Genomic DNA, 13,790 nt, shown 5'->3' on the forward strand with positions numbered 1-13,790 from the left:
TAGGGCATCAGACTTAACCAGGGTTATGGTGTTGCCAAGAGGAAACAAATAAGAGAGAGGGGCAAGGAAGCCGAGGGTCTTTGCAAGGGAGTGATTATATTCACTGGCTGTGGAATTTAAGCTGCATAAAGAGGAAAGGAGAGATGTGTGGGGTTCAGGGGCAGCAAAGATGCAGTAGGATCCACGATTGTCGGTTGCGGTAGAGTTCAAGAATTGCTTGAGCTCATACACTTTAATTACCCCCATTCTGAGAATGAGGAACTTCTGCTTAGAGAGATGAAATTACCTTGCAAGTGAAGTAGCCAGGGAGTGGCCAAGCTGGAGTTCATCCCAGGCTGCCCAGCTCCTGTAATAGTGAGAACACTTTTCACAACCCAGCTCCTGGTCAGAAAGAAAGGAGAGGAAAAAAGAGCAATCAGCATTGATGGTCACCAAAGTCTCCAAGCACCAGATCTGGAAAACACCAGATCTGGAAAAATCTCCAGGAGAGATGCCTGGGGTCCTGAAAGCTTGGTTTTAAGTCCTGAGTGAAATTATATTATGTGCTTTTTGAAAGGTCTGAGCTTATTTTTTGTGGAAGTCAGTTCTTAATTGAGTTCTCTTTAGAACAGGGATGCAGCAGAAAGGTTGGCATATGGGTATAGAAACTACAACTGGTCATTTCAGTCTATCTTGTGTGACTGGTACATGCATCCTTCCCCACCGAGGTATTTCCTGCAGCCCATGGAAGATTTCATCAAAGGAAGCCTGTGTTGGAATTACATCATGATCCCGATTGTTTCAAGTTTCTATTACAGCCAATTACTTATAATGAGAACCAGGGGGCTCTCTGTTTCGTCCCTGATGAGATGCTTTGGCGGGTGGTTATCACGCCACAGTTATGAGAGGATGTTTGCAAGAGGAAGTTTTGTAAGAGGAATTTGACAAGGCCTCATGTGTATTCTGCCCACCATTGCATTTGCAATAACATCTCCTATAGCTGACTGTCCTGTAATTCTAGTCCGGCGGCAGCTCTGACGTTGGTAATGTTTATTTCCAAAGGAGGTGGCTTGGCTGGGAAAAGGCGATAGCTAAGAGGTGGTTCGTGTGTGTTTTAAAAGGGCAGGTTAGCCCCAAGGTAATTATCTTCTCTTTCTTTTTGCTTGTAGGGAGAGAGAGAGGGGGAAAAAAAAACAAAAGAAAACAAAACATGGCTAAGTTCTATGATTTAGGAGATGAACACATTAAAATAATTTGAAGAAAATTAGGTCATTCAAAACAAAAGTTGTAGGGAAGGAAGGATTTTCTCTGCCCCTTGCTTGGACCACGTTTCTCCCACTTCACCCCACAAGCCCACCCCTAACCTCACCCCCACTGGGACTTTTGGGACCTCCTGTTACTTTATAAATACTGATCCAAGGCACAGGGAAAAGAACATAAGTTTTAGCCTCAGAAAGACCTGAGTTTTTATCTAAATTCCATCTATGAATGAGTAGCCTTGAGCCAGATAAGGCTGTCTGAGCCTCAGTTTTGTCCTCCATAAAGTGGGGGTGATAATGCCTACGTGGTAAGGTGGTTTGTGAGGTTTACATGAGATAAAGCATGGAAAGCATCTAGTTGCTCACAACTGGCACATTTTGTTGCTTTCTTCTCCTCGGCATGTCCTTTGATTCCCCCCACCATCTCGTCCTGACCTTGGTATGTAGTGCTTGAAATTATTTGGCGTGCCCTCTCTCCCTTTCTTTCACCCATTCATCCTCCCTTCCTTCCTTCTTTCCTTCCTTTGAGGCCCCTAAATTCCAGTTCTCTGATAAAGCCTTTCCAACTATCAGAAGCTACAGTTTACGTATCAAGTTTCCCTTGACATTATATGTAAATTTCCATGACTCACATGATTTACTGTGATAACAATCACACGTTCATTATTTCATCCCAGCATCTGATTTACAAGATGGTTCAACATTTCCCTTCTTGTTTATTGTCTCCCCACATTTATATCATACCTGAAATCTTACATTTTTACAGTGTTTAATACTTCGTTTCCAGCATGCTTTATCATATATTATCTCAGTTGAGCTTTATAACATCCTGGGAGGTAAGCAAGACAGATATTATCATTTTCTACGTTGATAAATGTGGAAACAGGTTGAGCAGGCTTATCTACCCACCCAAGGTCAGAACTCTGGTTTCCAGAAGCTTGTTGTAGCCATCTTGACCCAAAGCATATGCATGACCTTCACAAGTCACCTCCTACCTGGTCCAATCTCTCTTACACTGTACGTGACCCTAATTCCATCAGTGGAACTCTCTGGCTGCAGAACCCCGGGAATGTGGGTCACTGTGTACCCAGTCACTTTTCCAGGCTGCACAAGGACATGTTTGAGGTGCCCCTGATATTACATAAATCCTCATTTTTCTTTAATCTGAGATTTCCTTAAGTGCTGAGATAGACTTTGGTTTTGATTTTCTAACAGTTTAGGGCTATCAGAAGCAACATCTTAATCCTTATGGTGAGGACAGAAGATTCCCAGCAAAGCATTAAGTTCTGGCCTAAAGATTTGGCAAGTATTTGACCAAACAGGTTCAGCCATTCCTAATCATAATTCATAAGTTCAAAAGTATGCCGATTTTTATTGTAGCAGAACCTATTTAGCGCTTATCTCATAAGCAGCTGCCATATATTTAGATTAAGTTGATCATTGCTCTTTATGTCTCAATCCTTAACCTGCCCAGTCACCATATCACATCCCCATAAACCAAAACTCACAACACTCCCATTCTGACACTACAATAACCCTCTAATTATATTTTGTTTCCAGGAGAGGCTGTGTTCCAAGGGATTTGAATGGCCTCAGACAGGCGTGTGGAATCTTGCTGACCTCATTTGTGTTGCATATGGCCCCATTTCAAACTTGAACCCCACCACGAAGTGCGTGAGCCTAGGTTACAAACACAATGCTGAAAAATACAGTCAGTGTTTGAAGCTTTTTAAAATGAATCATGCTGGCAGTATAGCATGTTTCTGATTCCTCTCGGAACCAGCTTTGGACTCATATGTCGCTGGCTGTTATCCATTTTCACCCCCGTTTTCTTTCAAATTTATCTTGACAAATTGTTACTATTTTGAGTATGTATTTGTGGTTTTCTGTTTTACCCTCCAAGGAAGCTTTAAATGATTAACCTGTTACACATAAGGCCGAATTAATGCAGCTATTGTCTCTTGGTCTCCGGAGCTAGATTGAAAAGACAATCCTACATGCAGGAAGGAATATTCGTAAATGAACTTTCAATTCAACAATGTGTTGCGTGTTTACTTTGCAATAAGCGATGGGGGAAGGAAAAACGAAGATTTAAACATGGGCTTGTTTTTGGAGTACATGAGATTTGTCCATAAAATAATTAGAGAAATATTACATATAATCTAAAATAAAATGCTAAAATGGAATATAACCAACAGATAGATGAGATTATTTGTGCTACACCTAGAAGAAAAGAGAATTATCAATATGAAACCCAAGTTGTTGAGGAATTGGTGCCCACTAGGGCATGCCAGGCACCTTGCCTTCTGGGTTCTCAGCATATTAGGTGTCTTGAATGATGGTTAAGGAAAGTACTCATTAGAAGCCTATTTGCAGAGTGAGAATAGAGACGTAGAGGTAGAGAACGGACATGTGGACACAGTGGGGGAAGGGGAGGGTGGGACGAATTGGGAGAGTAGGATTGACATATATACACTACCAGGCGTAAAATAGATAGCTATTTGGGAACCTGCTCTAAAGCACAGGAAGCTCAGCTTGGTGCTCTGTGACGACCTAGATGGGTGGGATGGGAGGGCAGGTGGGAGGGAGGTCCAAGAGGGAGGGGATATAGGTATGCGTATGGCTGATTCACTTCATTGTACAGCAGAAGCTAGCAGAGCATTGGAAAGCAATTACACTCCAATTAAAAAAAAAAAGCCAAGACATTTCTTGAGTCTGCTTTTGTTATATACTGGAGAAAAATCACTCCCAAACTTAGGACCTTGGAAACAACCAGCATTTTATTATCTTTCCAGCTCTGTGGGTTGACTTGGGCTCCACTGGGTGCTTTTCTGCTCCATGTGCTGTTGGCTGGGCCTCTAGCTGACAATCTGGAGGCTTTTCTGAACTGTATATCTGCCACGGAGAATTCACATGGCCGGTGGTTGACGCTGGCTGTCGGCCGGGAGCTGAGCTGGGGCCAGACACTGAGTGTCTCGGTTCTCCTCTCCTCCAAAGAGCCTTGGGCTCCTCAGAGCATGGTGACTGTGTTCCAAGGAGTGGAAGCTGCCAGACTTCTTAAAGCTCAGGACAGAAGCCCCAGAACATCACGTGCCATATAGTCTATTGACCAAAGCAGTCACAAGGCCAGGCCAGAGGCAAGGAGAGGAAAAGTAAAGGCCGCCTGTTAATGGCAGAGTGACGTGTGCATAAAGGTGAGGGAAAGAATTTTGTTGGAGACTGTGTACCACACAGCTTAAGCAAACACACAAGACATGCTCTCGAAGGCAAGAACTTTACGTTGGTCTGTCTGCCAGATCCATCCACTGCTACCAGTTCTGCCACCAGCCTCTTGTCTTCCTCTTCCTCCCACCTTTTTCCCTTGAGTGAACTGAACCTACGACCTCTGAGTGCATTCCAAACGCAGATGCCTGCACCTTTCTGCGGACTGACAGTCTTCTGTCACAGACTCACGTCCCAGGCTTGATGCTACCTCCTGCACCCCAGCCCCTCAGAACTACCCTTAGTGCGCCACCAGGGTTCTCGCTCGGGCCTCTGCTTAGGGCCCTGATGCCTAATTGTCTCCACAGGGGTTTCATAGACTCTTAGTCCCACCTTGCCCTTGTCGAATCTCATCTATTGCTCCCAACACTCTGGTTCTAATATTGCTAGAACATGGGATGGGAGTGGATGGATAGCCATGAAAGATCCCATAGATCTTAACACTTTAGACAGGTTTTGATTGAACAGAGGATGAAAAGTCTGAGCAAAGCTGTACACTTAGGACCAAGCATAGGATATTTACAGAACAGAGAGGGCAGAGGAAACTTGGCTTGGAAGAGGAAAAAGGTGTGTGTGTGGGGGAAACTGGGGTATTAGGGCTGGATGATGACAGTCAGGCAAAGAATGTTAGATTTGCTGTGATAAGGAGCAGTAAGCCACTGTGCATTCTTTTTTTTTTTTTTTTTTTTTTGCGGTACGCGGGCCTCTCACCGTTGTGGCCTCTTCCGTTGCGGAGCACAGGCTCCGGACGGGCAGGCTCAGCGGCCATGGCTCATGGGCCCAGGCGCTCCGCGGCATGTGGGATCCTCCCGGACCGAGGCATGAACCCGTGTCCCCTGCATTGGCAGGCGGACCCTCAACCACTGCGCCACCAGGGAAGCCCCACTGTGCATTCTTGAGCAGAGGTTTGGCCTGGTGAAATGTTGCTGAAGCGAGATTAGTGCAGTGGTGGAATGTCAGGGAGAGTGGAGAAATCGCAATCAAAGAGGCCAGTGGTTACTGGGTTCATGGGTGTTGAGTGCTAGGATTAAGGGGGCTGCAATGGAAATGATGAAAAAAGACGGATATGAGACAATTTCAAGGAAAAAAATGTACAGGGCAGTGACTTCTTGGATATGAGAAATTAAACTAAAGATGACCAGGAAGTGAACAAATGAGATGGACAATGGGAGGCTGCTGTGGGGTGGGGGAGGGGTTGGAATGATTGACAGCAGCGTGCAGAAAGCAATGGACAGGGAGAGACCAGAGTGAAGGAAAAGTCAGACAGGAATGGCTCCCCATCTGGGCTGGTGGATGCAGAAATGAAGAAAGGTTGAGTCGGGAAATGTCAAAGGCAGAAGAGATGGTCCTTAATGAAAGTTTCAATTGAGAAGAAAAGAAGAAAGGATAAAATAAAAGTGACTTATCTGGATTTCAAAAATTTTGGAGCCATTGGCAGAAAGAGGGACATGGTGAAGGAAGGTTACTTGGAAGGGAAAGTGAATATCATACAGGGTGAGAGGAAGGTAGCAGTTGGTACTCTGGTAGGAATATCTAGAAAGGCCAAGATGTGGGGTGAGAATTAGGTGAGGCAACATTAAAGATTAAGTCCCTTGTTCAGAGTTGAGATCCCGTAACAGTGTAGTTGTGGTGTTCACCTATACTCCTGGACCACCTTGGGTTTGCTCTTCACCATCTTGAGTCAAGGCTAAAATGTTAGGGTAAGAAGGCAGATGGTGCAGGGATGGGACCGGGAGCCCCAAGATTCCAGCTCTTGCATTTATTCTTCTGAGTTCTTCATTGGGCTCCCCTCTTGCATACCTGGCCTCCATCATCCGGCATGAACTGTTCTGCTCACCAGGTCTGAGGGAATATGCGTACATTACTGAGGTATCTCCCAAGTGCGATTCACATCGCTCAGCCTCAAATGAATTTGAAGCCATGGATCCCAGCCGTAAGTCACAGGTGGAGGGCCAGGCTGAAAGCCTCACAACCCCTTATGCAAACACACATTGATAGCCCTGGACCTGAGGTGCTCCTGCATCCTCCTGCTTCTCCCCCACCTCACAGGGAGCCTGCTGCCTCCCAAGATGCCTGGGAGGAGCGAGCCCTTCCCCACCTCTTCTCTCCTCTCCTTTTGACTTGGAACATAGATGCTGCTCCTAGCTTGTCTCTTTGCCTGCCCGGTGGAATCTGGGGATCTTTTTCAGTCCTGTTCTCTCAATTAGCAGCCTGCATCTAAAGAAACTCCATGAACTTCAATCTTTTAATCAGTTAGAAGCATCCTTCCTTTCCTCCTCAGCTGATATCAGGATTTTCCAATATCTTCTCTCTTCTCTCTCTCTCTTAAATCTTCTGAAGGTAAGTTGAATACGTCACAGCTTTTACTCCTAAAGACTCCAGTGTATATTATCTAAGAATAGGGATATTCTCTCAATGACCAATGCAATTATCAACTTCATCTACTGCCTTTGTAAATGTGATTTTCAAGTACACACATTAAGACAGAAATCCACTGTTTTCTTTTCAGCGATAGCACTACCGATAAAGCTACATCTTTGCCCCGCCCCACCTCCAACCCTGGCTCCCTCCACCCTCCTAGATCTCGTCACTGTTGTAAGTCTGGTTTCTATCTTTCCAAAAGTTTATTTTATTTCTTAAACAGTTTTACATACATAACAGCCCAAGAAAAAGGCAACATATTTGAACAATAAAAAGGAACTACTGATATCCAACAACATGGATGAATCTCAAATGCATCACGCTAAGTGAAAAAAGCCAGTCTCAAAAGACTACATACGGTAAGATTTCATTCATACAACATTTTGGAAAAGGCAAAACTTTCAGGAGGGAAAACTTATCAGTGGTTGCTAGTTGCTTTTTCTTTCGACTATTTATTTTAGATCTATCCAGGTTGATATGCAGAGCTCTAGTTCATTCCTTTTTCATGGCTATACAGTTACTCTATCGTATAAATGCATCATTTTTCATTTATCTAGGGACATTTAACAATATTTTGCTAATATAACAAACAGCAATGAATATCATTGTGCACATTCGAATGAGTTTCTCTAGGATGGATATGAAAAAGTAGTATTGTCAGGTGGTAAAAGGTCTGTGCACTTTCAGTTTCAATAATTACTGTCAAGATGCCCTCTGATACGGCCATACAAAATTGGACTCCCATCAAAATGGTGTGGGAAGACTCACCTCCTGCAATACCTTACAACACTTAATATTATCATAAAACATAAAATTTCAAACATAAAAATTCACCCAGCTGCTTTTACTACACTTTCTAAAACATTTGAAATGACAATTTTTTTTTTTTTTTTTAACAGAGACTGCTGCTGTCGCCTGATGCGGGGTAGGGTGGAATGGAGACCGAGGTGGGGTTCGCTATGGATCAGTGTTTGAAGGGGCTTGAGTATTTCTTTCTTATTGACTTTGGATGTGGATGAAGTCATTCAGTGGGAAGAAAGTGGAAAACTTGGGCTGGACCTTGGGAAATACTTGCTTCAGTTCAGGGAGTGAAAATAAAAGAGGGTGAGGAACAGAAAGAAGAGATCAAAGATAAGGACAAAACCAAGAGACAAAGAAGCGCTGGAAAGAGCTGGTCGGCAGCACTTGGGGTCCGAGGGCTGGTGGGAAGCAGGCTATGCTCATGTCTACTGAGCCTTTATTAGGTGCCGGGTTCTGCACTGTTTTGCCTGATCTTTCTGTGTCATCTTCACAATTCGCTTTATAAGTTATTAACCCTGAGGCCTGTTCTGCATTGTTTCTCAGCTTCCCCAGCGGGATTAAGCCCCAGTTGCCCACAGTGGCAATTTGCTTAATAACGCAAGCTTTCCTGGTTTGTCTTTTCCCTGTTTACTCCCTCACTCCCAATGTCACCTTCCAAACGAACTATTTGCACTCACATGCTTGTGTCAGGGTCTCAGCGGCGTTGCTGTGGGTAGCAGGCCCTGAAATGTAGCTTTCCCAAGCCCTCAGGGGCTGATGCACTGAGAGCTCTGGGTGCAGTCTGGGGGACAGGTAAGGGGTCCGCAGAAGCCGGGTGGATGTTTAGCAGCTGGGGGACTCGGCATGGTTTGAGGGTCTGCATCAGGGAGAGCGAAGGCGATGTTAACCAGCCAGAGGACAATGGCTGACGCTCCTCGTGGGCATGGGAGGACAGACCCCGAATCCTCCAGTGGCCGACTTTGCCCCCCAAAGGCCAGCCAGGTGCTCAAGAACCAGGGGCACAAAGGGCTGTCGCCCCAGGAAGAAGTGAGAGGACACCATCCCCAATGACCCTAAATCTTCCTCCCGAACATCCAAAAAGCCATTTTGCAAAAGATTCTGGGAAAGAAGCAGAAGAGACCGAAATTGGAAAGACCAAGCATCACTTCATACGACAGTGAAACGATCAGATGGGCAGAATTAAAAGTTAGCTGTTTTCTCTCGCTCAGGGTTATGGGAGGCTCAGGATCAAGGTCAGACCGTAGGAGGAGCTCCCTCTTCTCTGCACATATAAGCCATGTGGTGCGTTCAAGTGGGCGATTCCCCTGGAGCAGCCGGTGGGTCTGAGCTGGGGGCATCCACAGTGGGAGCCAGTCCCCTTCAGGGTTCAAATATCTTGGAGAAATGTCATGTGCCCCACCGAGGGGCAGAAACAGGAAACACACTTCACTTCACCATCTCTTGTGGACACGCTCGGATGTGAATTGGTCTCTTTCAGGGGCTTTCTTTGTTTGCATTAAAGCCCTTCTCCACCCAGGAGTTGTGGCCCTCCGTGAAGAGGATGCTATGCAATCAGGCCAAGTTCTCCAGTGCTCCCTTTCCAGGAGGGCATCAACATGCAAAGGGCACTTGTTGGCCCTCTGCTTTGTATTCCGCTGAAGTGGCTCCTTCTGCCGTCTGCTGAGATGGGAGCTGGCCTCCCTCAGTGGTGCGGGACCCGCTCCAGCCCCTCCTGGCCAGGGCTGGGGGACCACGGGCTTCCCAGTGAGACTGACCCAGAACTGCTACTGACAAAGTGCCCACGAGGGAAAGGGCAGCATCGAAGGCTTAGAACTTCTGGCTAAATCACAACACAGATGTGATGGTCTTAGGGGATGGGGGGACATGCTGTTATAGAGAAAATAGGAGGCTGCTCCGGGGCAGGCACAGAGCACTTTGTGTTTAATTATTAATTCCCAGGCAGCCCGATCACAAACGCTCAGCTGACAAAGCTTCGGCCCTTCCCTGTGGCCATTCGAGGAAGCAGTTTGAACCCCCTGGCTTGAATAAACACACAGTGAACTCTGCTTCCTATGTCCTGGATATTATCTGTGAACAGGGCTCCAGACCATTTCCTTTCCTGGCAGAAGAGTGACTTTTCATGAGGACAGCTCCAAATGTAAGGGACAGAGGCCCGTCTGCAGCTCACATCCGGGGGGTGGGGGTGGGTAACCACAGCAACAACAAAAACGCCTCCAATAGAAGCAATTATGCCTTGAGCCCCTTCCACACCTTGGGCAACCTCCCTGCTCCAGAGCCACCCTTGATGATCACAGGCCCCACGTTACATTTGAGGAAACTTGGGCTCAGAGAAGGAATTTGCCTCAAATTTTAATCCTACAACTGCTAAGTGATTGAACCAAGAAGCCAACATGACAGTCCAGACGTATGGTTGGCAGTTCCCCCTCCAAAGGTCTAAAATCAAGTCACTTCACTCAGAAATTTAAAGATAAAAGAATACCCCAAAATTCCATACTGGTTCAGAAAACTGGGTGTCGGTCACCTGCCACGGGTTTCGTTTCCTGCATGATGCGAGGTTAAGCAGGGTGGGTGGCTAAATTTCATGTAGCTTTATGTACATGACGTTTTCGGTAGAAATTTTGTGCACAGTCCCATGTTCCCCTCATGTTGGCGGACAAGCATGGTGACCTCTCCTTCAAGTCTCTGAGTGTCTGAATCTTCCTTTCTAGAACTTTTCCTCTTACCTCTCAGGTCCAGAAACACGGCTGAGAAACAAGGTCTTTGGAGGCGTTCCATGGAGTGCACTTTCCCCGTCACATCCCAGACAAGGTTAACCAATGCTCAGTTGTCTGTATCCATTTTAAAACCGTTAAATTAGCGAGTTCAAATTATACTTCAGACCCTATAAGATGTACCCGCGGTTTGGGTTCAATCACATCAATTTTATCTCACAGGGCAATCATACTGCAAATATACACACGTTCCATACCAAGTAGTGAAAAAAGACAAAGACGGCGGCAAGGTCACTGCATGGGAGTGTTTTCCTCAGCCCATCATTCACGGAGGTGAGCCACACCCTGGCTGTGTCACACCTCTTCTTTCTATGTGCCCACTGTCACCATGGCTGCAGGACAACCCCCCAAAACTGGTTCTGGGAGACCAGGTTGATCTAGCAAGGTATTACTTAAGTGTTTTTATATTTGGGGAGCAGAAGCCACTACTTAGTGGATTTCTGCTGGATTTCTCACTGCTCCAGGGTAAAAAGACAGACAAAATCACTGTTAGATATTTGTTAAAAGGTGACGTTTGAATGATCTCAGTCGGGGTTTTCTTCCTACATCAGGTCGTGTCATATCACCGTGAAGGCTCCCCTGTCCGAGACAAACTCTATTTGCAACAATTGTTCTTGACACAGCATCCAGCGTGCCAGCATAGAGCTCTCTCCAGTCCCGACTCTAATCCTGCAGCGGTTTCCAAGATCCTGTGCTTTGGCCCCGTTGACACCAGCATGCTGCAGAATGCCACCCTCCCTTTCTCCCTTCGAAAGCAGCTCTGCATTTGTCACCCCAGTGTGGCTTCCAAAGGTGCTGTGAGGAGCTCTGATGCAGCGGCACGGCTAACATTTCTGAAGCCCCTCTGACCCCTCGGGCAACGTGCCAGGCGCTTTGGAGGGATAAGCGTCGAGTCCTCCAGTGACTCTGAACTACTTATGCCAGCCAGCACGCGGCACGCCACAGGTGGCCCTCAGAGGCTCAGCTGAAGACGTTCGGCGAAGGGACATTTACAGAGGCGCAGCTGGGCTGGAGGGTCAACAGGAGATGGTGGAGCACCCCGGGAATAGCAGTATTGGGGGGGTCTTAGCACTTGAGGCTTGAAGTAGCAAGGGTCGGGGGGACGAGTCTGGTAAGAGCTGGAGTCACGGAGCGTGGCCACTTGCCAAGAATTCGGCCATAGGCAGAAGGGAATGTGGGTGGGGAGGAGGGTGGGGGAGGGAGGAAGGCATGGGTATCCCTGACCCCTCTCTCCTGCACCTTCCAACCTCCTACAAATGCTCCTGTTGGTGACACCTGGCTGGCAGGCCAGGGACACTGCCCCCAGAGAGGCCAGTCTCCTGGGCACAGAGCAGGGCAGAGCAGGGCGGGGAGTGGATCTGGGGGAAACACTTGGAGAAAACCCCACATAACCTAATTATTCTTGTTTTTGCCCCCATGTAAAATGCCCATGGAAAAGACAGGGCAACTGGAGCTCAGAGGGTTTCAGTGATGTGCCTGGGTTAGTAGGGGGCACAGGTAAATAACCAGGTGTCTGATTCCGGAGCTCACAGTGTAAGGACCTGCCTTGTCATCTCTGTGGTCCTGCACCTTCCTCCCCTCAGATCCAGGTGATGTGAGCCCTGGATATTGTCCAAAGCTATTATTTTCCCTGTGACTAGCAGCTTGGAGCCCCAAGTCTCTTTTCAGGCCAACTTTCTGTTCAAGAAAGTAATTTCAACAGTAATTTCCACACTGTAGATTAGCCCGAAACTGTCAAACTACAGACTTGATTTAGGTTCCATCTGTTATCTTCCCAGGAGGACACCTCACATAAAATTCCCGCTGACAGTCCATGTGCCTTCGGTGACTGTAAGACTGAGCACTGCCCGCCCTCCCACACCGGGTGGAGTGGTCCCACGCCACAGTCATCTCTGAATACCCCAAGCCTTGTGTGTAGAGCAGGAGCTCGATATCTTTCGTTCCTGCTCAAGAGATACTCCGATTGGGTCAGAACGCCACTGTCAAAGGCAAGGGAAGCACAGAGGTAAAAACGCAAACAAGAGTTCCTATAAAACTTATTCCTGCCAAATCTTGCTTTAGAGTTTGAAAGAATACAGCTGTTCTGCCTGATAGCTTACCTTGTCTCAACCATCCTCGTGGCTCATTACTTCAAACTTTCAGGGACTTGCTTCTTTTTGTAAACCACAGGAAACCTGGAAAGATGTCGCACAGCTTTTTGTGGCAAATATACATTACAAACCTGGTTCTTAGGCCTGGAACGTTTTGAGTGACAAAATAAATAATGATAACAATGGACCATAACCCATAGAATACAATCAACATCCAGGACTCCATACTGATATAAATAAATAAAGAGGGGAGAGAGGGGGCTTCCCTGGTGGTGCAGTGGTTGAGAGTCCGCCTGCCAATGCAGGGGACACAGGTTCGTGCCCCGGTCTGGGAAGATCCCACATGCCGCGGAGCGGCTGGGCCCGTGAGCCGTGGCCGCTGGGCCTGCGCATCCGGAGCCTGTGCTCCGCAACGGAAGAGGCCACAACAGTGAGACGCCTGCATACCAAAAAAAAAAAAAAGAGGGGAGAAGGGAAAGCTTTTCATTACAGCAGACTTCCAATTACTAAATGAAGAAGGAATGATGGAATGAGAAGATCACCATTTAGCAAACACCACAGTCATAATGATTCCAGATAAGAAACATCAGTGGAAAAACAGGTGGTAATGAAAGTATGAAAACAAATTATTTGCATAGTCTCAAAGTATCTTCCCACAAGATAATGATTAATTTCAAAGGGCAAAGGTAGTAACTTTGGGGAAACCTGGAGACACCACCTTAATGAAATGAGCAAAGTTGACAGCACCATCATGAAACATGCTGGCATTTGGTACTTCCTGATCCGATGCACAGAGAAGGACACAACATCACTTCTGTATGTATTTCCCCCCAAATGCAAGACCTGAATTTAATCATGGAGAAACATCAGGCAATCTCAGATTGATGGACAGTCTCCCCCCAAACGGTCTAGAACTCCTCAGAAGTGTCAAAGTCATGAAAGATAAGGGTTGAGGACGAAAGATTGCAGGAGACTAAGGAGAAACAACACCTGAGTGCAATATAGGGTCTCTGACTGGAGAACAAAGGACATTAGTGGGACAATTGGCAAAATTTGAGTAAGGTCTGTAGGTTAGTGAACAGCATTGTATGCATTAATTTGCTGACTTTGAACAATGGTTATGTGAGACCTTAACATGAGTGGAAGCTGAGTGAAAGGTATAAGAGAAATCCCATACTTACTGATTTTGTAACTTTTTTGTAATTATT

This window comes from Phocoena sinus, chromosome 15 (assembly GCF_008692025.1).
Source record: "Phocoena sinus isolate mPhoSin1 chromosome 15, mPhoSin1.pri, whole genome shotgun sequence".
NCBI lineage: Eukaryota > Metazoa > Chordata > Mammalia > Artiodactyla > Phocoenidae > Phocoena > Phocoena sinus.